Source organism: Rhinolophus sinicus, chromosome 17, assembly GCF_057876585.1.
Source record: "Rhinolophus sinicus isolate RSI-liver-muscle chromosome 17, RSI-T2T, whole genome shotgun sequence".
NCBI classification, from domain to species: domain Eukaryota; kingdom Metazoa; phylum Chordata; class Mammalia; order Chiroptera; family Rhinolophidae; genus Rhinolophus; species Rhinolophus sinicus.
In genome coordinates, this window is record NC_142517.1 from 46439579 (window position 1) to 46464549 (window position 24971).

The 24971-nt window shown below is 38.0% G+C and overlaps 1 pseudogene; it reads right to left on the reverse strand.

Annotated features, from left to right (window-relative positions):
- Window positions 1-1977: 1977 nt before the first annotated feature.
- Window positions 1978-2089, reverse strand: LOC141568134 (U2 spliceosomal RNA; annotated as a pseudogene).
- Window positions 2090-24971: the final 22882 nt, after the last annotated feature.

Here is a 24971-nt window from a genome sequence, read left to right on the forward strand (position 1 = left end):
TTTACCTTATCCTGAGGGGAAAACATTAGAAAGGGAATATCAAAAATATCTATATGACTTAACAGTTCAGAGCTTAGTATATAACGAAGGGACATACCGTTAAATACTATTGTGGCCAAAGACATTGAGTTATAAGTTAAAAGCTTTCCTTTTGTAAAATCACAACTTGGAGAAAATACTACCATGAAAAACCCTTCTTAGGAAACAGGTTAGCATCGTAGAATAAAAACTTGCTCTCCTGGCCCTCCTTGTCTTCCTTTTGGCCTTCCCTTTACTCAACCTATTCTCTTCCCCTCCTAATGAGACCACTTGAGTCCTTATTCTCAAGGAGGTTTTTCAAACAGGCCTTGTTCTCTCCAAGAGCTGAGAGGAGTTTGATTAGCTGAAAGGGAGTTACAAAAACAAAGCTCGTCTTCTGTTTCTCTTGTTTTTCCTTTCATTACCTTAATTAACAGAGATTTGGGTTCAAATTCTTTTCTAATTTCTCTCAGATGCTTTCTAGTTGCTCTTATTGTATAACATGATACATTATATAATGTTTTGTAATTATGTGAGACAGAGTATATTTCTTAAATCACATCTTTCTGAGAATCTCCAGAAATCCTACATGTACAACTTCACTGACCTTCTTGGTCTTTCTGGGCCGACTTAACATTCAGGTATCTGAAACAAAGCCATTTATTTCACTGTCGGGAAAACAGACTAAAAGTTAATAGTTTTACTACAAATTGATTCATCCTATAATGGAATATTATGCAGCTATAAACAAGAATGAAGAAGCTCTCTTTGTACCAATATAGAAAGAGTTTTTAAGGTACATTTGTTGGATGACAAAAGTCAAAGTACAAAATAGTAAGCCTCCAATGTTATTCTTTTGTGTAAAAGGTGAGAAAGTGTGACTATGTATTTACATTTGCTTGTTTTTGCATAAATTCTGGAAGAATACACAAAAAACTAAATACAGTGGCAATGTTTGGACAGAAAGAAGGGAAATAGGCAGATGGAAAACAAGGGTAGAAGCAAGACTTTTCACCTTGTATATTGTTTGCTTTGAACATGTCAACGTATTATCTTCTTAAAAAAAATAAAATAAAACAGCAATAAAGAATTATACTTGCGTTCAGGAAACAGAGCCAGGACATAGTAATAGCATGGGAGAGAGCCCAGTACCTGATAGTAAGGAGGCACTTTCTCACAGGTTTATATTTTATTCATAATTCTAGGATTCTTTCCACCATTAACGTGTGTGACAGGCTTGACCTTGGGTCTTGGCAGCTCTTCTTATTTGGAGGGCATCCCTGGAGAGGAGGAAGTGAGTCTTTTCCTTACTCCTCGCAGAGACAGGACCCTCCTATGTCTTCCTTGCATTCTTTAACTGTCTGGTTCATGCTGGAACTGGCACTACCTACTCTGGCAGGCAAGGGGAGGAAGCAGCCACGGGTTCTGGCACCGTCCCCAAGGTGAGCTGTTTCTGACTACAGGCATCACAGAGACAGCTTTGAAGAACTGGCAAAACCAACCCCTTGCTTTCTTTGCAGGATGATGAAGATGCTAATACCAGGGCAGTTGAAAGCAAACTCTGAAGGTTTTTATTCAGAAAATATGCTCAGAGGACAATGCTATTAATGATCCTTTGCCAGACCCCAGTTTGTTAATATTCCAAATACCTTAGGAGAGTTCAGCAGCACACGTCTAATTTGAAGTAATTTGTTCTGTTAATATTTTTGTTTCTGCTGCCAGGAAGCCTGGGCATATGGCATTCCCTTAAGACTTGAAGAAGAAAACCATTATGGGTGATAATAAGAAATGCACATTCATTGATATGTTTAACATCTTGGCTTGAAGATGAAATTCTAAGCCATGAATCCCAGTGTCTTCCTAGCTGCGTACAGGTTAAAGTACATTTTCCGGTGACTGCTTTATTTATTCCAATAATGTGTTGACCCCAGGGGGTCTCTCTGAGCCTTGACTTTGTGATGATGGTGGTAAGAATCACCTAGCTGCTTGCTAAAAATAGAGGACATATCAGATATTAAACTGATAAGAACAAATACTACACTTGATCTTAGCCGAAAGGCCGAGAAGCGATCCCCACAGTTCTCTAGTTCATTGGCAGCAAGATTCGGATTCGAACCCAGGTTTTCGGAATCAATTTCTGATAGTCTCTTTGCTGCCTCCCAGTTACCTGCAGGACAAAAGGTGAGGAATGCTGTTAAAGCCTTTGAGTCAACACATGTGAGAATTTAGAGGAGGAAGGGATACCTTCTATTAGCTGAGGGTGGGAAAAGCTTAATGCAGAAACACCGTTGGAGTCTGGGCTGAGAAGGCAGGGTGGGATGTTATAGAAAGAGATGTGGAGTGTGTGCATCAGAGGAGTATGGCCCATGTGTGAGGCTGGGCTGGGGGCTAGTGCAGACCTCCTTGTCACCAGCCGCAGCAGCACTGGCTTGGTTTGGCAGCCAGCCTCCGAGTTGTGCATGTTGATTTCACTCATTTATCACTGTGAGGACGAATGGCCTTTGTCATCGGCTCCTCTTGCCCTTTCTTTATCTATCAGTTCATTATGCTTCTATTCCCCTATGTATGCATTTCTCTTTTTTCTCCTTTCATGGAAATAGTCTTTGTAAAGCATATATATCATAAAAGATAACATGTATTACTTATGTAACTTGAAAGGTAAAATTCCACCATTTAGCAGCTAGTCTCACTCTACACGTTAAGAACTCATTTAATGGGCAAGAACGTTTTCTCCTAATTATCACCTCCTTAGGTTGAGTAGAAACAGGAGGCCTAGACTTGGCCTTGGGGGGTTTTCAAGGTGATAATGAGATAGCATTTTGTCTGACTTGTACCTTATTTTAGTTTTTGGTGTATTTGCTGTATTATCTCTACTAGATTTCAAGTTGTTTCAGCAGGCACTGTGTCATTTCAGCGTTGAATTCCTCACTGTGCCAAGCTCATGCCTGGCACTTAGTAGGTGCTCAGGCAGTCAGAGATTCCAGGTGGGGTTTCCAAAAATTTCTTGATGGTAGAATCAAAGGGAGGTTAAGTGAATAAGGATTATTTTACCTTATGGACAGCAATAGCTCCTAGTTCATGTAAAATGGATTTCTCTATATTTATAAGGGAGGTCTTTTGTTCTGGGCCCAGGAATATTTCTGTGCACTCTACATGGAAACTCTTTTGGGGATCTGGATATTAGTCAGAAGGTGAATGTAGAATCTGAGCAGTAAATGGCTGAGAATCATGAGGATTATTTCATCCAGGTTTTGGTGAAGCCTAAACAAACACACTGCTTTAGGGTTAACATACCATCACTTACCACACTTACCACCATCCCTCTCCCCCACCCCCCAAAGCCTACCTTGTTCTCAGACCCCAGCAGACCTTCCTGGCAGCTTAACTTCAACTGAGTCAGATGCAATCTATTTGCTGACTAAATCTAACATGTAACTATTGATTTTTAAAATTGTTCACTCTGAGTTTAGTTTTATTTCTATCTGGACTGCTGAATAGTGTCCAACGGTGTGAGTATGAATGAATTTAAGAAGAGAAGGTGTCGTTTTCACCATATCTCATTTAATCCTTCAGACTACCTACCTTATGAGGTAGACACTGAGATTCGAACCCTGCTGATTCCAAAGCCCATATTCTTTTTTTTTTTTTTTTTGCCCCTCCTCCCATTGAAGCCATTGTTTCTCAGTCTAGTTGTAGGGCACAGCTCCCTGGACCATCCTGGTATTATGAAGCTTGCGTTCCACCCAGTTGGTGTCCGGTCATTTGTCGGCCGCTTACAGCAGCTCACGGCAGCTCTCTCGTTGGCTTCCAGCAGCTCACGATGGCTGCCGGCCACTCCCAGCTGCTGGCCACTAATGCCGGCTGCCGGCCAGTGTGGCCCCCGGCTGCTCACGGTAGCACATAGCAGCCCATGGCAGTCTGTGGCAGCACACAGCAGCTCACACCGAGCTCCTACTGTTCACAGCAGCCTAGCTCCAGGGAGAGCCATTGTTCACAGTCTTAGTTGTAAAGTGTGCAGCTCACTGGCCCATGTGGGAATCGAACTGGTGGCCTTCGGTGTCAGGAACATGGTGCTCCAACTGCCTGAGCCACCGGGCCGTCCCCAAAGCCCATATTCTTTACCCTACATTATACTGCCGGCCCATAGACACTCAAGCCCCTCCAGGACCTCACTCCTAACCATCAAAACAGTCTCACCTCTCTCCACTCATGCCTCCCTCTAGGACGGCCAAACTGCTCTAAATCCCTATGTACTGTGTCTACTCCATGCACAGAATGGTCTGGTTGTTCTATACCTGTTTGGCTGAGATTTGAATAGCCAGGACCAGGAAGATAACAATGTTACAATGGATAAAAGGAAGTACAAATTTATTATGTACCATGTACACTATGTAATAGATCCTTGATATAGGTTGTCTTATTTAATCTTCATTATCTCGTGCAACATCAATGAGAGGACATGTATGGAAGGGTCAAGAATATAGATTCTGGAACCTCTTTCCTCAGGTTTGAATCCCAGCTTTGCTCCTTACTAGCTGCATAATCTTGGGCAGGTCACTTACTTGTCTCTGCCTTAGTCTGCTTCTCTGTAAAATGGGAATGATAAGTTATTGAACTTGCCTCATTAGGTTATAATGAGAATCCAATCAACAGTGTCTGGTTCATGGGGAATTCTATCCAAAAATTAGCTATTTTAGTGCCCCAATTTTAGAGTTTATGTATGAATCTGGGCTTGAAGAGGTCATGCCACTTGTTCAAAGTCACACAATTAGCAAATGGGTACACTGATTTTTATATTTAGGTCTGTCCACTTCCAAAGACCATATTATTTCCAGTACACATAACTGTGTTCATTAGGATACAAACAATGAGCTTTTCAGAATGAGGGGCTATATCTTAGGCATGGGCTTACAAGAACAAGGTGAAATATTAAGAAGTTAGAATGGGTTTTAAAATAAATCATAAGAAATTGCCCTCAGTTTACATCCTTTTCATAGTATAGCGTCACCTCCTGGGGTCATGGAAATACAGCTTGGTCACCTGGGAGCAATTAATGGTTGTTAACATGCAACCCTACATAGAGTTTAGTTGTCATCATCAGAGTGTGCCAGTTTTACAGTGCTTAAAGGAGTTAACCTGGGCTTAAAAAGTTAAGTGCAGTACCTGATGGAATGAAATATGCTAAAATGAGACTTGCATGTGAGGCACACACACAGAGAAATGAATTTTGATGGGACGTAGATTGCATGAGTCAATCTAGAGCCAAGAGTCCAGCTTGGGACTGGGAGGCTGACTGCTTAGATTGCTTGCATTAGAAGAGGGCAAAGAAACAGAACAACCACAGAGAAAAGGGGAGGATGTAAGAGGGAAGATGGCAGTCATGGTTAAGATAAAAACTTTTATGGCTGGCGGGAGTGTCGATGCCTATGTTCTTTCTGATGAGGAATATGGCATCATATAGCAAATACCTCAAAAATATGACTATCTTTTTTTATTTTTAAACACTCTCTCTTAAGTCATAATGAATTATGGCCAAAGATTTGTATTCATCAGAGTGTTATTAAAAATTGGGAAAATTTGGAGATGATCTGTTCCACAATAAATTGACAAAATGGAATAGTATGTAGCCATTAATAGTAATTTTAGGAATGGTTTTTAAACTCTATGGGAGCAAGGATCCTTTATAGCTTGTTCAAAATCTGTGTATTTTTTTTGCTTAAGACCATGCCTGGTATATAATAAGAGTTCAATTAATATATGTTTAAGAAATAAATATAATATTTAGTGTGGGGAAAAACATCACCAAAGGACACTAAACTGAATCTCTTGCTTTGAAAATAATTCTGACCATAGAAAAAGGAGTGTTAAAAATCCTCCATATTATATGTGGTTCCCTGGATTGGATCCTGGAACAGAAAAAGAACATTTATTAGTCAAGCCATGAAGACATGGGAGAATCTTAAGTGCATATCTAAGTGAAAGAAGCCAATCTGAAAAAACTATGGACTGTATGATTCCAACTAAATGAGATTTCGGAAAAGGCAAAACTAAAGAGACAGTAAAAAGATCAGTAGTTGTCAGGGATTCCGGGGGTGACTGGGGAAGTGGGGAGTGGGGGATGAATACGTGAAGCACAGGGGATCTTTAGGGCAGTGAACATACTCTGGTACTGTAACGATGGATAAATGATGTCATTAGGCATCTGTTAAAACCCATAGAACTATACAACATGAAGAGTGAAATTTAATGTAAACTATGAGCTTTAGTTAATAACAATGTATCATTGTAGGCTCATTATTTTAACAAATGTACCACACTACTGCAAGATGTTAGTAACAGGGGAAGCTGTATGTTAGGGGTGGAAGGGCAGGGATGGGATGGGTAGGTAAGACTGTACTACCTGCTGAATTTTTCTGTAAATTTAAAGCTATACCCCCAAAATAGTCTATTAATTTCTTTTTTTTTAAAAGTGCATAAGTGGAAAAGCTGTTATACATAAAGTCTGGATTCTAGTTAATAGTAATATACCAATTTTAATTTCTTAGTTTTGACAACTGTACCATGGTTATACGTAGATGTTAATATTATGGGGAAAGAGGTGAAGAGTATATGAGAACTCTCTGTATCATCTTAGTCATTTTTCAGTAAATCTAAAATCAATCCAAAATGAAGTTTATAAAAGAATGCACCATAGCAAATGACAGTCAGGGCCTCGTGCCTACAACCCCCCAGCACTGGTGCTGTCATCAAGCAGAGGGCACTGCCAGGAACACCGTGGCTGTTCAGGTGGTCAGAAGTAGATGATAAAGGGACATCAAATGCTCACATTTCAAGTCTGGGCTTGAGTGACAGCCATGACACCAAACTTCCTAAGAGAGGAAGTTAAATGTGGTATACAGCACAAACTCAACAAAGAATTTATACACATGCCATCATCTATTTTTTGGAAATAAATAGAAATGGCAAAGGAATGACACTTGTAGTTAGTTGTCGCTTCTAAACTTAAGTCTCCCCTTTCCCCTTGGAACGTCTTCCTTTCCTCTGTCCTTCCACATCTATTGAGTGACTAAGTTAGATCCTGGGGGTGTTTCCAAGAACAAGACAGACGTGAGCTCTGCCCCTAAGGACATCAAAACTTGTCTTCAATACTTAAAGAGGACGTGTTTGCCCCTAACTTGGAGCATGGTCTCGTCTTGAATGACCTCAGTGCTGGTTTTATTATTTGTTGGTTTTTAACACATGCTTCTGGGTCATATAGGAAGAGTTGCCAGTACCAGACACCTTGTGTCATTCCACAAGATTTCAATGACTTTCTTGTCTGTGTTTTGTGATATTTTATTAATAGCCACCACCTCTGAAATTGATGTCATAAGGACTTCTTTAAAAACCCATCAACATGTCATTATCTTTCCTTTGAAAAGAATAGTAGCCATGGTGAGAAGGCCATAGGAGTGGGGAGGGGCAGTCGTTTAGCTGGTGGCCATATAAAGTGTTGAGTTTCACACTAGGACTCCTTAGATTTGGTTCACACCAAACTGGCCCTGATATTGGCTCATGGAAGTTCAAAGAGGAGAATTTTTCATGGGTCACCATTCTGAGCTTTGGCCCTCAGGTTCAAACGCTGGACTGTGACCACTTCATTCCTTATGGTTCTCGTCTAACACCTGGCTCTTCCTTACCGGCCTATGTGTTTAATCTGTTTCCTTAGAGTAGCAAGGGCAGTGTACCTATTCTTAGTGATTTTGTTTTACTTGATTGGTCAGTGAAGCATTGCAGAGCAAAGCAGACTATTTCCCGAGTCCCTACCTGCCACCACATGTGGTGGAAACTGCGAGGGATCTCCCTAGGGCCTCTTTCCTAAGGGCACTAATCCCATTCACCCACCTAATCACCCACCAAAGTTTCTACTTCCTAATACTGTCATATTAGGATTTCAACCTATGAATTTGAGAGGGGACACACATTCGGAGCATAGCAGCCCCACTAATTGTGTAGCTAGTCTCATTCATGTGCAATAAGTTCAGAAAAATCAGACAGGTTGGGGTTCAAATTTGAACTCAGCTCCTTGCTAGCAGTGAGATCATGAGTGAATCCTGACTTAAATATCCAAGCTTCAAGTGTCCTCATCAGTTAAATGGGGATACTTCCCCATTATGAGAAATACTAAAATGAGAAAACACAGTTTAAAAAACGTGTGTGGTGCCAGGCACACAATAGATATTTTGCTATCTGTGCATCCATCCATCCATCCATCCATCCATCCATCCACCCACCCACCTAGCCAACCATCTATCCAGATAACCAACAAACCATTTACTGTTTGCCTATTTGTACAATGAAGTATGCTAGGCCCTGTTTGGGCTGCAGAGTTGAAGAAAATGTGTTCTCACATAGCTTATAATATAATAGGAGAGGTAACACCCATCCCTTCACAATGGTCCCTACCAACAGAATTTAAGCATAGTATCACATTTGGAACTAGTTATTATTTCCTGGGAGATAGGGAGAAGGTAAGAGGGGAGTAAGGTGTAAAACTTAGGGATGAGAAAGTTAAGTTTGTAACTTGGGATTGTCTGGGTCATAGAGAAAAGTTAACAGAGAGCTTTGATGAGTGTAATCTCATTTTCACAAGGGAGGGAAAGGATGACAACACGGATGAGGGGAGACAGAGGAAGGAGCCTAGGGAGGGAGGTGGCAGAGTTACAGTTCCAGGAGCAAGAAAAGAACAAAACTGGATAGAATATAACATTTAACACTCCCATTGTCAAACCAAGCAGCAGATTTCAAATAATAACAGATTCCTCGTTTAAACCACAACAGTTTTTATCAGGTTAAGCATGAAAGCAGACTAGCAATGCACATACATGGGGAATTTTACCATCTTGGTTTAATAAATGAGTTTATGTGCTGTGTTGAAACAGTGCAACTTCCTTAATCCAATATCTGATGAAGGAGCAGGGATAGAAGAATTAATTTACCACACACTAATTAAAGAGGGGTATGCACTGGATATACGGTGAAAGTGTCTGAAATGAATATTTGATAAACAATATCTGGTAAATTAAAAACCTGAAATGTTAAATTAAATGCAAATTAAAAATCTGGAATGTTAAATTAATTAAATACAGAAAACTGCATCAAATAACATTACAGGTCTCAGTTAAATCAGGGAGGGAAAAAAAAAAGAGCCAAGTTACTCAGCAGCACGTCTTGCCAGCATGCACTCTTGACTCACCTGTTAGGAATAAATGAGAGTGACAGGAGCTTCAGCTTTATTCATGAATTTACATATCACACACACACAAACATTTCTGGGTACTTTTTACTTGTGAAGCTAAGTGGGGAATAAAATGAACGTTTGTCTTTATCATGGAAGAAATGCCAAGAGCTTTATTCAAATCATTGGATCTTCTAGCTTGAGATAAGGACAGCCAGACTGTTACATAAAGGGGTTCCTCTCAGGTAGAGTGGTTCACACGGCACGGTGTCTGTGTTTACGTTTGACGTGAAGCAGAAGAGTGAGCTTGGAGACTTGGGCTCAGGATATTCCTGGAGATCGGCCTTTTTCTGTGGTGTAGTGTGGATGAAAGACCAAGCAGTCCTGCCTTGTAAAGAAACCTAATGGGTGGGATCAGCCATATTTTCTAATGTTTCTTGAAAACAGGAGACGCCTCTAAACCATCACTTACTGTCATCTGACTTTTCATTTGAACACAGGATCAGTCCCAGTGGGTCCGTTGAATGTAAAATTCTTCCCCTGCCACTGACTATTGAGCTCTTCTGAACAAGGCACTCATTTTCTCTCTCCACCATTTTGTTTCCTCACCTGTTGGATGAAGCTCACAGTGCTGACACCACAGAGAGCTGCCAGCAGGAATAACTAATCAGACTGAGTGCTTTATAATCTTGGTTCTAACTTCTGCAAATTAACCAGGATTCTAAAGCTGTCCTAAATGACCAAATTAGTGTTTTTTTTACTGTAAGTCTCTGGATGTCTATGTTCTGAACACTTGAGATATATACTTTATTTCTGGGGGGAAAAAAGAATAAATGTATATTTAGTGCATGGGAAACTTTACAGAATAGATTATTTTTGCCTTCCTTTGGCCCACATAGTACCTTGCTCATGTCTCTATTTTAGCAGTTATTCTATATTGAAATTACTTTTTAAAACTTATTAATTGTAAACATTTATTGAAATAACACCAGTAATATATGAAAGAATTCTCTTTAAAATGTTCAAACACTACAGATAAAGATAAAGGCTCCTGAACCTCAACTTTCAGCTAAGATGGACTTTCTGTCATTGGTTTGGTGTGTGTCCCTTTAGACCTTTTTCTTTCTATGCGCTTACAAATATATCAACGTGTAATTTTTAAGAAAAATTTGTTTATGTAAATAGCTTTATACGATAGCTGTTAATTGGCAACTTGTTTTTTGTTTAACAACTGTATAATGTCTTGGAGAATCTTATATCATAAAATTATAAATGTATTTCATTTTTTACTTTACTGCCGCACAGTACGCTGTGGCTGTATCACAACTTATTTAATTATTTCTATATTGCTGGCATTTAGGTTGTTTCCAATCTCTTTGTTAACATAAAAAAGCTGCAGTCCTTGGCGACATCCTTTTGTCCAACGTTTCTCAAATACTCAGTTCTATTTATTTCTCTGTTTCTAGTGCTTAGTACAGTGCCTGGCATGTATATGCGTCCAACAAATGTTTATGAACGATTAAGTCAATGAGTAAGTAAATAAACTAATTCAAGAAAAAATTTCAGATTTATGAACATGTCTACTATAATACGATTTTGATTGATAGTAGTGAAATTGAGCCAAATAAGCCAAATGATGACATTGTTAGGTATATTAACATATACTGAAATCAAAGATTATTGTACCAAAGTTTCTACCTCTGACCTTATTCTAGTAAGCACTTAAAAAAGAAATGATTTGTGTGAAATCATAGCAAGCATGCTTGGGAAATTTGCAGAATATAAAATGTAAACAGCTAATATAATGATGATTGATTCAACATTCGAAATAATTTTATCTGTTGCAATATTGGACAGGGGGAAAATAATCTCCCAAGACAAAGATTTCTGGAGCACCTGCAATATCAAGTACCTACCCCGTCCCTTCAGTATATACTCAAAACAGATCAATGGATACATCCCTGCTGTCAAGAAGCTCATAGGGAAATTTCTGAATTTAGATACAAGGCTTAGGCAGAAGTCCATGTTAGGGAATGTCTAGATGGATAACAATTCATAGAAAAAAGATGTTGGGGTTTAAGTTGACTCAATATGTGCCAATGATAGAAGCAAATAAAGTTACTCTGGCTAAAATAGCATTTATAGAACTAATATGCACATTTTCCAGAGTAGTAATCCCACTGACTTTGGAGTGTATAAAATATGGTCCATCCTTGGGCATTGTCTGTGACTTGTAGCTGATATAACATTAACTGTTCATCTGAGTGATATTCCAGGTGGAGGGTTCAGGGGAGGCTCTTTGAAAGGAGAGGTCATCTGAACTGTGTCTTTATTTTATTTTAATTTTATAGATTTTATTGGGGAAGGGGAACAGGACTTTATTGTGGAACAGTGTGTACTTCCAGGACTTTTTTCAAGTCAAGTTGTTGTCTTTTCAATCTTAGTTGTGGAGGACGCGGCTCAGCTCTAGGTCTAGTTGTCATTGTTAGTTGCAGGGGGCACAGTCCACCATCCCTTGCAGGAGTCGAGGAATCAAATTGGCAACCTTCTGGTTGAGAGGCCGCTGGCCCATGTGGGAATCAAACTGGCAGCTTTCGGTGTTAGGAGCACGGAGCTCCAACTGCCTGAGCCACCAGGCCGGCCCTGAACTGTGTCTTTAATGAGAGAAGAGGTAGCAGTGGATGGAAAATCTTAAGCAAATGGTTGGAGAGAGGAAAAGGAGGGGGACCAAAGTGAGCTTCTGTTGAGCTTGAGCCTTCCCTCAGTAGCACAGGACTGGTTGAGGAAGGAGTAGGAAAAAGGTTGGACTGTCCTTATCCTAGGCTCTGGACTGTTCCCAATCCCTTTCCTAACACCCTGTGAGCAGCAACATCTGTCAATGAATCCAGAGATGGAGGTGATGATGGCAGGCTGCAGGAATCAATTGTTGAAGCTCATTCACTCACATATCTGTTGGCTGAGAACTCAGCTATGTCTATGGGCCAGAACATCCCCCATGGGACCTCTTTGGCTGGCTGCTTGGACTTCCTTACAGCATGGTAGCCAGGTCCCAGGGTGACTATTCTAAAAGACCCAGGGGGAAGCTATATCACTTTTTTAAGATTAGTGTCAGAAGTCACATAGCATCACTTCTGCAATAAACAAAAGCCTAGATTTAAGGGAATGGAACATAAACCCCACTTCTTGATGGCAGGAATGTCAATATATTATAACGAGAGCATGTGTGATGGAAGATAGTGTTACAGCCATCTTTGGAAAATACAATATGCCAGAATATATCTCCCATAAAGAGACACTGATATCTCTATGAGTAGGGTTTCCAGGTGGAAATTCCCGCCCTGTTCTCAGGAATTTTTTTTCGCTTTTCCATTCCCGAATCCCGAGATATAAACTGTTTTCTGTTCTCCACAATGAATCGTTTCCACAAAGTGACAGCCGATACTACCAACCACCTGGGTTCAAGGAGCCGATTTTTTTGATTTCCTGACCAATATTTCTTGGGATTCGGGAATGAAAAAGCGAAAAAAATTCCTGAGAACAGCCAGGAATTCCTGCCTGGAAACCCTATCTATGAGAAACCTGTTGCTAAAAGTAGAGTGACACTCTAGACAACCTATAGGAAGCTTGATGTATAAAGCATTTCATCAGAGAAGATGTGTGGAAATTGGTTGGAGATTTGGAAGGTTTGAGTTATGGTCCCAGTTAACCATGTTACCCTTTGAAATTGAGTATATTATGTGACATCTTTAAGCCTCAGTTTTCTCACCTGTAAATAAGGAGGTTGAACAAGATGACCTCTAATTCTAAACACAGATAACACCCAATCACATTTAGCCCATGTATTCCAGATTGCTATCTTTTTGCATTAACCTGAGACAGTTTGTGATCTTGTCTAAATACCACATTGATTGAATAATGTTTGACAGCAAGGGATTGGGGTGAATCCAGTGTCACAATGATATATTAGTAATTGAGATAGATTTGGAATTCGCTTTCAGAAAATTCCCAAGTCTAAGACTCAGGTTTACTGAATTTTTTGAGAAATCCATGAAAAGTCCATCAAGTGATGTCATCGCGATAATCTGGAATATACATATATACGGTGTTTCCCCGAAAATAAGACCTAGCCGGACAACCAGCTCTAATGTGTCTTTTGGAGCAAAAAGTAATATAAGACCTAGTATTATATTAATTATATTATTATATTATATTATATTATATTATATTATATTATATTATATTATATTATATTATAATACCCAGTCTTATATTATAGTAAAATAAGACTGGGTCTTATATTAATTTTTGCTCCAAAAGACGCATTACAGCTGATTGTCTGGCTAGGTCTTAGTATTTTCGGGGAAACATGGTGTGTGTGTGTGTGTGTGTGTGTGTGTGTGTGTGTATCAGTGTTTAAATTGCAAATTTAAATTAGCTTAGATAGTTACAAATTATATCAGGTTACTTCTTAAACTAACTCAGTTAACTATGCTCTGAAATTAGATTCTAAGGATCATTCTTATATGATAAAATCAGATCATTTGTGAGAAAAGAGAGGCAGCTGAATTAGTATTAACTGTATTTACACTCTTTATTATTATTATTATTTTTAATACTCAATTTATCCCAGGTAGTAAGCAGCATGAGCCTATGTTTTCAGATTAATACATCATGCAAGACTAATGTTTAAATTGGGAAGAAGCAGTTAATTAAAATCGGCCCACCCTTCAATAAAAGATGAAGAAGATAGACATGATTTTGGCTAAGTAAAGATATTTTACATGTATATATATATATATATATGTATTTGTGTGTGTACATATCTACATATTTGTTTATGTACATGTATGTGATGCAAACATAATAATAACATGCTAGGGTACATAAAATAGAAAAGTGAACATGATGCAAAGAAGCAAAACCTCAAATGGATGATACTCATTGAAAGCGCAAATTAAATGTGATTTAAAGAACAACTGCAAGGGTATAATTTGTTTGGTAAGCAACCTTGTGTAAGGAAATAAAACATACAGAAAGCTTTGTGGGATTAAAGATACACCCTCCTCCCAGAGTGTGCAAGCGCACGCTCGTGCACATGCACATTTACAGGGAAAGAATTACCAGAATTAATATTAATCCTTTGGTTTCCTTTTCTCTTTAATACTAACCCAATCCTACCTTGAGGTTTTTATTTAAAGAAAAAAATATCTCCGTGTTTACAGACCATACTCCCCCCATCGAAGCACAATATGAGATTGGTCTAGAAATAAAGTTTCGGGTCTGCATTATTCTGTAGTAATTAACAAAGAAACTTCCTATATATTAGTAGCATTTCCCCGTAGTCAATTTCCCACAGCAATAGAAGATATAATTATACTGATGTAAATCACAATGAGATGCCTAGAAGGGACTGGCCTTTCACCTTCTTTAATTCATTGAAAGATCTTATCTTTTTGACAGGTACTGTCAGGCAGAGCAAGGGGCTGGGAGGCAGGATATTTTTCCGGTAACTAATTTGCTTGGAGGAAAAAATAGTATTTATTGCAAACACTCCAAAGCAGCGTGATAATCCAGGTTTAGCAGAGAATTCTCTAAATCTTTTTCTCCCTTGCCTTAATAATTATCCTTGTGTGTCTTGCTCGCTCTCCCTCTCTAGGTCTAGAGATCTACCTCGCCCCTAGGTCTCTCTCATTCTCTTTCTCCTCCACAAAACACTAGCTATTCCTTTGGGCTTCATGTTTCCAAAATATTTATAAAGAAATGGGTACATATTTATGCACACAGATGTAGTTTTTTCCTTCCTTACAATGAATCCTTGCTGCCAGCTTTTGTACTTTACATTGTTTGTACAGAAAAATCAACACTGGGACAAGCCAGCATTCTGGGAACGACTTTCTACCCCCACAAGATCTGACTTACTTTTACAGTTGCTTCCTGGTTTGCTGCTTTTGTTCAAGAGACATTTCCTTTTGGACGAAACCACCTAGAGTATAACATTGAATGTCAAGGGTTGCGTGAGAGTCAAAGCAGTTCCAATGTCTGAGAACCCCAGAAGCAGAAGATGTAGCATTAGCCACCCAACTGGAAATGAAAAGATGCCTGAAGTTTGGTAGTTTCTCTTACCCTCCCCTACATTCATTTTATTTTTGTGGCAAAACTTGAAACAAAGCTAGAGTAAAAGTGCTTTTCATTTAGTGGGTGGTGGAGGTTCTGACTCAGGCTTTGCAAACATGACATTGCTTGAACCCCAAGATGAACGCTCCCACAGGATTCCAGAGAAACAAAGCTGCCTGCTCTGTTGCGTGACATCATTCACCTTGGGAATTCTGGCTGAGGTAGGGAGGTGGTGGCACAGGTGCAGGTTTTCTGAGGTACATGAATGGAATCGCCAGAGTTCAAAGAGGTTTTGAACTTTTAGATCGAGGCTTTCTTGGTTACATTTAGCCTACTTGGATAACAAGTTTAGGTCTGGAACTACTAAAGCAGAAATTTCTAAAATTCTCAGTAATATTTTTATTATTTTAAGAAATCAGATTACATTAGTGAAAAAATGGAAGCATCCTAGTAGCCAATATAGGGGATTGTTAAATAAATTGTAATATATCCATATCATGGAATAATACATAGCTACTTAAAATGTTAGCATTAGTTATCTGTGGGGGTAGGAAAGCAGGGAATTGAATTTTCTTCATTTTGTTTATCTGAATTTTAAGATACAGAGAATGTATTACTTTGGTAATACTAATGATAACAATATAATTTAAGAAAGGAAACAGATAATGTGGTGTTGTTGGAGCCTCCCACTTTTGTGCTTGGCAGTTGGCACCAATTTAACAAAATGAACAAAACTTGTGATGTGGTTGTGAAAGGACAAATGATAGAAGCACCCAGAAATTCCCTTAGAAAGCCATAGCCTTTGGGGCTAAGTACTTTGGAACTTTGTGTCCATGTTCGTTCCCGTCCCCAGCCCATGTTGAGGCAAATGGATACACTGACAAGGTACTGGCATATGCATGGGGGTGTGAGGTTTCATCAGCCAAAGGGAAACTGACTTCATCACGGAAAGAAAATGTTTTAGCCAAATATTTGTTGCTGATGAATGTTCTCAGGATGCCAAAATTCTAGCCCGAATGTTTGAGGTTATATAGGACACTTATTCCCAGCCCACATGCTTGTTAGTTTAGCCTGTAGAAACATTCTAGGTTTACTCATGAACTTGGCCTACTTTTCACCCTATAGACTTACAGTAGATGAATGGACATTTGAGCTGTGGGTCTCATGGATGAATGGCATTGTTTTAGACAAGCCACAGAACCATGAGTGGACAGTAGGACTCCCTACTGTCCCTACTGTCCGTAGGCCAAGTAATCCCTCACTGGACATCTTTGGTCTTTTGGCCTTTGGCCTCACTAGACTAAGAGGCAGGCTATTATTTAGTCATGGCCCACTGTGGGCCAGGCATTTCATATACCTTGTCTCATCTCTACATGAACTCTGTAAGGTAGGCATGATTCTTCTTCCTTTTGCAGTTGAGCAAGTTGAGGCTCAGAGAAATTAAGTCATTAGGCCTGAAATTTGTAGTGCTTACGAACTGACTGAAAAATCAGTTGCTTATTCAACCATCAATACCATAATTTCATTATCAACACAATCCTATGGCCTTACTTGATTATTTTCAAGTGGCCTATTTAAATTCAGATACTAGTCTATATTAGTCTCTTATGCTGACCTGTGCACTCTCTTCCCTCTTTCCTTCCTTATATTCTTTCTCCTTTCTTTAATCTGTTTCATTCTCTTTGTTTCATATCTTTCAAACAAAGAGAATCAAGATTTAAATTTAAGAAAAGGCAGCAAGTGATTTCATTCATTGTTCTATACTCTGTAGGCTACCAAAGACATCAATTGCTCTTTTTAAAAAGTTATGCAGTTAATGGCTTTTCTCTTTTAGCCCAGGCTATCATATTAAACTTTTAGTTTAGTAAGAAGGGGAAGAAGGAAATTAACATTTATTGACACTAATTTTTTAATGTCTTTATTAAGGAAGATTTTACAATAAATACAATTGGAAGAGTATAATGAACCCTCATGTACACATCACCAATCAGCTTCAATGTGTGAACACTCTTATTTCATCAAAATTCCCCATTCTTCTCTCCCATATTATTTTGAAGCAAATCTCAGGCATTATATCATTTCATCCATAAGTAGTTAAGCAAGTATCACTAAAAAATACTTTTAACAAAAATCACATGATACTGTTATTAAATCTTAAAAAATTTACAATAATTCTTTAATATCATCAAATACTTAGTCAGTATTAAATTTGCAATTGCTTCACAAATTTCCTATTGTTTTTATAGTTTATTTAAATCAGTGTCCAAACACGTTATGATTTGTTGATATGTTTTTTAAAGTCTCTTTTAATCTATAGGTCTCTTTCTCTTTCTCCGTGTGATGTAATGACCGTTTGGCCTGTAGAATTTTCCATAGTCTGTATTTTGTAGATTGTATCACATAGTATATTTAACATATTTATCTTCTGCCTGTATTTCTTATAAATGAGTATTTGGATGTGGAGGCTTGACCAGATACAGATTTGATTTTTCTTTTGGCAAGGTTGTTTCACAGGTGGTGTTTGGTTCTTCCATCAGGGGCACATATTGACTGGCTCTCTCGTTTTATGAGGTTAGCAATTGTTAACAATTTTTGCCTGGATCTATTAATTCATTAGTGGCTATAAAATGGTGATATTCAAATTCGTTTCTTCTTCATTTTTATACTATTATTTTGTATAGTATATACATTTATTAGCCAGAACATGTCCATGAAACAACACTTATTCTCATCTACTGTTTATTAAAGTGCTACCATATGCCGAGCATTTTAATGTTTCATAAGTCAAAGGACTAATAATTCATCAACCATTTTCCCATAAAAATTAATTCTTAGGTATTTTTAGTTTGGTTGAAGTAGTTCCTCTTTTCGTTTCATACTTCTTTTCTCCATTTTGTGTTTTCCCTCTTCCTTCGGTTTTCTCCTTCTGCCCCTTGGATTTATTTCAAGGGCACAGTCATATCAGTGGTCACTATGAGATCAGGAAGAGAGCTGGAGTTTCTGAATGTGCAGAAATTAAATTTGAATGGTGTTTTATTTTTGGCTGCTCAAGAAAATGTAGCCTTTTCCCAGAAGCACTGGCCACATGTAGCTGGATTTACGGGAGGGGTACCTGATCTGCTCAGGTTTTACTGGAATCCCTGATATTTGGAGAGTAAAGCTCATTCTGGAATTTATATGTCCAATTTTACCTTTTTGAGGGTGACTCATTATTGCTTTCAGCTCATTCATGAAGTTTATGAATAGATAAGTAAACTTGTTGTTTTTCAGAGTTTAAATCAATATTTTTACTGATACTTGTATGACATAAGATGCTATTTGACACCAAATCAAAGAATGCTGTGATTTCCCACAAAATTGTTCTTGATCTACAGAATTTGGGGTACTTGAAAAAAACCCATGCTGTGTTTGTTGAATAGATGAGAACCAGTGTGCTAGGTGGGGCCTTTTTAGGTAAATGAACTTTCAATGAATACCAAGGCTCCTCAAAGCCTGGGTTAGGTTAAAGCTCTTTACCCAAATGTCCTGACTAGTCCAGGCTGGAGGAATCAGTCTACTTGAGGTAAGACTAAAGGAAAGAACACTAGAGTAAGGGTCAAGAGGCCGACTTGATTCAAGCCCCAGCACAGCCACTTTATGGGAAGGCCTCTTGACAAGACTAAAATCTCTCTGAGCCTTAGTTTCTCCATTTTCCAAATGGCAATGGATATGCCCTCGGTATCTCTCCAGGGTTGTTGTGAAAATCAAGTAAGATAATACTCATGTTTTGATAGCCTCAAAGCCCTATTCAAATTAAAACTATTTCAATCAATATTTATTTTGTTTAATTGTGAAAAATAGCACAGTAAATAAAAAATAAAAAATATCTATGTATATCTCACTTTCTTAATATCTTATTTTAATTTTTTCATATTATTTCTGGTCATTATTCACATACTAAATTTTTACAGACTTGAAGTCATGCTAGGATACCATTTTATATTTTGTATGTTTAGTTTGACATTTTATTATTACTGTGATTCTGGGTTGCTGCATTATCTTTAGAATAATTACTTATTTGCCATAACCATGGTTGAATATTTTAGTGATTTCACTTTTACATATGAAACTGCCATGAACATCTTTGTTCATGAATTATTTCCTTAGAATAAATTCCCTGGGGTATGATGACTGGGTGAAAATACATGGGCATTTTTATGGCTCTTAATAGATTTTGCCATATCGTTTTCCAAAGGCTAGTAATAATGAACTTGACACTAGCAATAAAAGTGTGTCGTTTAAAGGGGTTATTTTAAATCAACTATTCACCAGCCATATGTGAAGGCATGTCCCAGGAACCCTGTGTGCCAGGACCTTCCATTCCTGACTCATTCATTCACAAGAAATAAATAAATGAAACAAGGAGACTGTGTATGGTGAATAAATGAAGAGTTCTATTAATTGAGATTCTAGAAAAGCCAACAGATTGTTGTTGTAGGTAATGCTTGTTAGCCGGTTTGAGTTTACAGATTTACTGATATTTTTGCTAATTTTCTGGAACATGCAGAGAACCAGTATATATTGTATTATCTGAATCTTTTAGAAAAGCATATGTAGAAGTGGGATTGTTTTTCTCATGATGGTTTTTAGGAACTTATCATATTTCCCCCAAAATAAGACCCAGCCAGACCATCAGCTCTAATGAGTTTTTTGGAGCAAAAATTAATATAAGACCCGGTCTTATTTTAATATAATATTAAGACCAAGTATAATATAATATAATATAATATAATATAATTAATATAATATAATATAATATAATATAATATAATATAATATAATATAATACAATACAATACAATATAATACCAGGTCTTATATAAGACCGGGTCTTATATTAATTTTTGCTCCAAAAGACACATTAGAGCTGATGGTCTGGCTAGGTCTTATTTTTGGGGAAACAGTATCTTTTTATACCAATCAAAGTCTTTTTTGTTTTGGGGCTATAGGTTAGGTAGGTTATGTTTGAAAAGCATGACTGAACTCCAGTAGATATTAATATATGTGTAATTCCAAACTATGGAATTATAATAATATCCATCATCTGTGCAAATAGATCTTTTAACTTTAAAGGCTCTTTCATGTGTTTTTCTCATTTGATCGTCACAACCACAGCATAGGGTAGGATGGGATGGCATTGTCATCTCAGTTTGACTGATGGGATACTGAGGTACAAGGACACTTGTCTAGGATTGGACCACTTCTCAGAGCTGCCAGTCTCCTGTCTCTCAGCTTCTGGCTCTTTTCACCCAATTGTACAGTTTTAAAAAGTACTCCTTCATATCAGTATTGTGCTTCTCACTTAGCATGTTAAAAATATATGGTTGTATAAAATTAGCTTGTCTTTTAAAAATGCTCCCTTGCAGAATGGTGTTGGCTTTTTTATTTTTTACAAGTTATGGGATGAAAGGAGTTTCTTGGTTAATGTCACGGTAATAGCTCTCATATACCAAGTGGCTAGTTTGTGTCGGGCGCTTCTTACTGTTTTACTCCACATCGCAACTCTGTGAAATAGGAGGTGTTATCATTCTCACTGTTACAGGGGAGGAAGTTGCAGTTCAGAGAAGTAAATAACTTTTCCAATTTCATAGAGTTAGGAGGTGATAGAGCTAGGACTTGAACCCCAATCCATCTCAATTTGAATCAAATGAGCTTTCATTTGTACCACATAACTTTCCTCAGTGGTTACTTTTCAAAGAGTTAACATAACAAAAATCATTTTGTTTTATTGTAAAAGAAATATAAGTCCACCAAGCAGCAGTGGAAAATACAAAAAATTACACTTAAACAATGTCAGGCTATGCTTTTTCATGCAGAGTACCTAATGTAAGATATTGTAAAGACATATTTAATTAGCTTTCATCCCAAAGATGAAAGCATGGAGTTTAAGCCTCCAGTCAGCAAATTTTTTTGCCCCCCAAAAGTCTAGCTTTCTGCAAAAGCTTAAAGGTTTAACTCAATTAAATCCTACCTACCTGGTTTATGTACTCTCTAGTTTCCGGTCTTGTACTTATTTTGTTTGTTCACTTGGGAAGAAAGCAAACACGACAAAAAGAAATCAAGCCCTGACTTGGAACAGTAGCTAATAGAGCATCTTAAATCAACACAGCCAATGTAACTTGTACTGATTCAAGTAATAATTTTTGTCTCTAGCATTTCACATTGTCTCTACTACCAAAACTTCCTGATACTTCGACGTGGAACAATAGGAGGCCTACACGGTTATTGGTATAAAGCTCGTCTTCCGTTTATGAAAAGAAGATGCAATTGACAGTCTTGTCTCTTAGACCTCCAGCGTCACGCCCTTTCTTTTGACTACATTAAAGTGGTAGCAGAAAACATTCCTCGATACACAATAGAGCAACTTAGCAGCCACCTAGAGTTGGAGTTGGTATTAGGTTACCATTCTGCAGGTTTTTTTCTTACCATACCTGTTTACAGGAAAGTTGGGACAAGGTCAGGGAAAGTGCGTAGTTGTTATCAGTTTTGCTGAGGCCACACCTGAATGAAAAGTTAGGTGCTGAAACAAGATCAAACTTGAGTGTTATTTGGAACTTAAAACAGCAAACGTCACTGTGGAAATAAGACTGCCTCATAGAGTTGTTTTAAAGGGACCAAAGCCCAGCCTCAGCAATTAATTTCAATTTGGCTGACATTTCTTGTGGGCCTATTATTATGTGCAGCTCTGTGCTACATGGTTCAGGGTGTGCCTGTAGAGCCCAGATTGGCCACAGCTGAGTGTCCCAGCAGTTAGCTGCTCAGGCCCTCGCTGCACATACTGTAGCAGAATTCTACTTATCACACTGACTCAAATCTAAAACAGATTTGCTCCTGTTCTTGGAAACAAATTCCACATAGCAAATGCCTGATAGAGCATAATTAACCTATATCCTGTTCTGTCCCCTGACCCTGGTGATATACAGATCTTCTTTAAGGTTTTCCTCATATTCTAGCTGCAGGCATGCTGATTCTTTTAATGAAATTCATATCTGGTCTGAGGAACCGTCATTGGATGAAAATTATTACTGAGCCTGCAAGCAACTCTCAGATGATTTTGAGAACCTTCAGAATTAATTATGTTAGAGACACTGCAAGCTACATTGGGTCAATCTGTTTCTTCTCATTTCAATTAAATTGAATTTACCAAACATTCATTGTATTCCTACTGTGTGCCAAGTAGTGTGGTTACAAAAATGAATGGGACGTGGTTTGTGCCCTAATAAGTTCCCGATCTAGCAAGTTGTGGAGTCTATCATTTTCCCTTGCTTGTTTTACAGCCATATTCCACCCACCCCCTTATTTGGAGGGGGTGCTGTTTCTTTCTTATACTACACGTGGGTGGGTTTTCTTCCACCTACAGGGGAAAAACTCCTCAGCTCTGTTCCTCAGTAGTCTTCCTGATTCTAGGACCATTGTTGCTTTACAAGGGTGGGCCTATGCATCTGAATTTGAAAATGAGGCCAGTTGTCATTATCAGAGAAGTGGAGCCACACACTTGGTGAACATGGATTTGTTAGGGAAAATAAATAGTTAGACTGTGTGTTTCTGAGTTATGGGAAGAAAAGTGGTTGTGATTTTGACTCCCCTAAAGTATTTGTAGGGAAAGAAGAAAATATGCAGAAGACTCCAGTCTTTTCATTCCTGTCTCCATTTAGAAGATTCCCCAAGTCATCACAGACTATTTGCTAGCCTGGCTAAGGATGGCTGTTTAGAAGTTTTAATTGAAAATTTGGCTTGAATTTTTCAGTTGAGACCTACCGATGAGAATCTACATTTTGAAGCACAATTCAAAATGAGCAATTTGCCTTAAAAACAGGCATATTTTCCAGCTTCCTATGACTAATGGCACATGAAGGGAGCCTAGTAATCACATAATTAGTTTGCCGTTACTAAGAATCATTTTCAGAGTCCATGAGATGTGGTTTGTAATAACTTCACTGGTTCTGCACCAACAACCTAGACTTTGGAGGCCTGCATTTGAAGACAAAGGCCCAATTTTCATTGATAGAGCTATGGGGAATTCATCTAACTGGGGGATAAAGTTTGGTTTAACTAATTTTCTTTGTATTTTGTTTAGAATCCAACCCTTGGATAAGGTTCAGGAAAAAACTTTCCAGAGGATTTGTAAACTTTTCACAGATCTCAGCCCCTGCTCAAGTTCATCAGCCTTGATTCCATGCTGAGCTTGAGAATTTGATGGATCATAAATTTTTTGTTAAAATTTTGCAGCTTGTAATACTAGAAACCATGCTTGCAAAAAGACGAGGCTTTTTATTTTTAAATTTCTTTTAATAAGCAAAATAAAGGGAAGTAAACTGTGAGCAGTGTTTATAACTTGAAAATAATTCCTGGGGTAGTTGAGATTTTCATAAGAGAAACTCAAGTGATCCTATATAACAAGTGAGCTGAAGAGGATTTTTCTATGCAGTGTTAATTTTTAGATTTGCTACAACTTAATAATTGTTGACGCTGGGTGATGGATATTTGAGAGTTTTAGACTCTAATTTTTTACGTTTAACATTTTCTCCAATAAAAAGTTAAATATAAAATTTCAAAGAAAGAAGAGGCTGATAAAAATATAAAAGGAAATTAGAAAAAAAAGGAAAAGAAGGAGGAGGAGGAAGAGAAGTGAGAGAGAGAAGTTAACCTTTTGCAATTATGTGGTAAAAATACACCTTTGGAACCATTGGTCAAATCAGTGAAAATAATATGTAGTAATAATGGTCCCTTACTGAATATTTAATATGTACTAGGACTTTATAAACATTATTAGATTTGCCCTTCACAACCACCCTTTGACTTTGGTAGTGTTGACATCTGTATTTTTAAAAATATAAGCGCGGAGGCTTAGAGAGTTTATGTGATTTGCCCTGGGTCACACATCAATAAGTGGCAGATGATCTGCAATCAGAGCCCAGGCCCCAAAGCATGTGGCTGTTTTATAGTTACCTCCTAAAAGGTGAAGAGGCTTCAGTGAGAAAGAACTCCTCATTTAGAGTTATGGAGGTCTATTTCTGTAGATAGCCACAAAAATATAGTGGAAACTACACTAGACTCTCCTCTCCTTGAATTTTGCCTTTGTAGCTTATGTGTGACCTCAGGAAGGACTGAGCATCTCTGGTCCCTGCTTCCCTTCTTTATAAAACAGAGCACATAGTAGGCATTGGAACACATAGTAGGTACTCAATAGAGCACAGCTATCATTTTCTCTTCATGTCTCACTCTGTTCCAGTAAGTGGTCACACTGTTCCAGATTTTCATGATAGAAGAGACCATATTAGATGGACTTCAGAGGCTTAAAAACTAACCCTGCCTTATATTAATAGAATATGGAATCTAGGTCTACTTGAAATTTACTGCATCAGCCTGACCTCTGAACTTAAAAACAATTTTTTTTTTTAAACCACACACACGGAGGTATTTTTATAATAGCTTGTGAGACAATGGTGAATCATCTTATTACTACTGAATCATCTCTGTCATCTTGGGAGAAAGATGAGCAAGAGCTCGTCAGGAATGAACCCAGCATTCCTCAGAAATCTGGACATTTTTGGGATGGGTTTGATTATTTTCCTATTCTTCC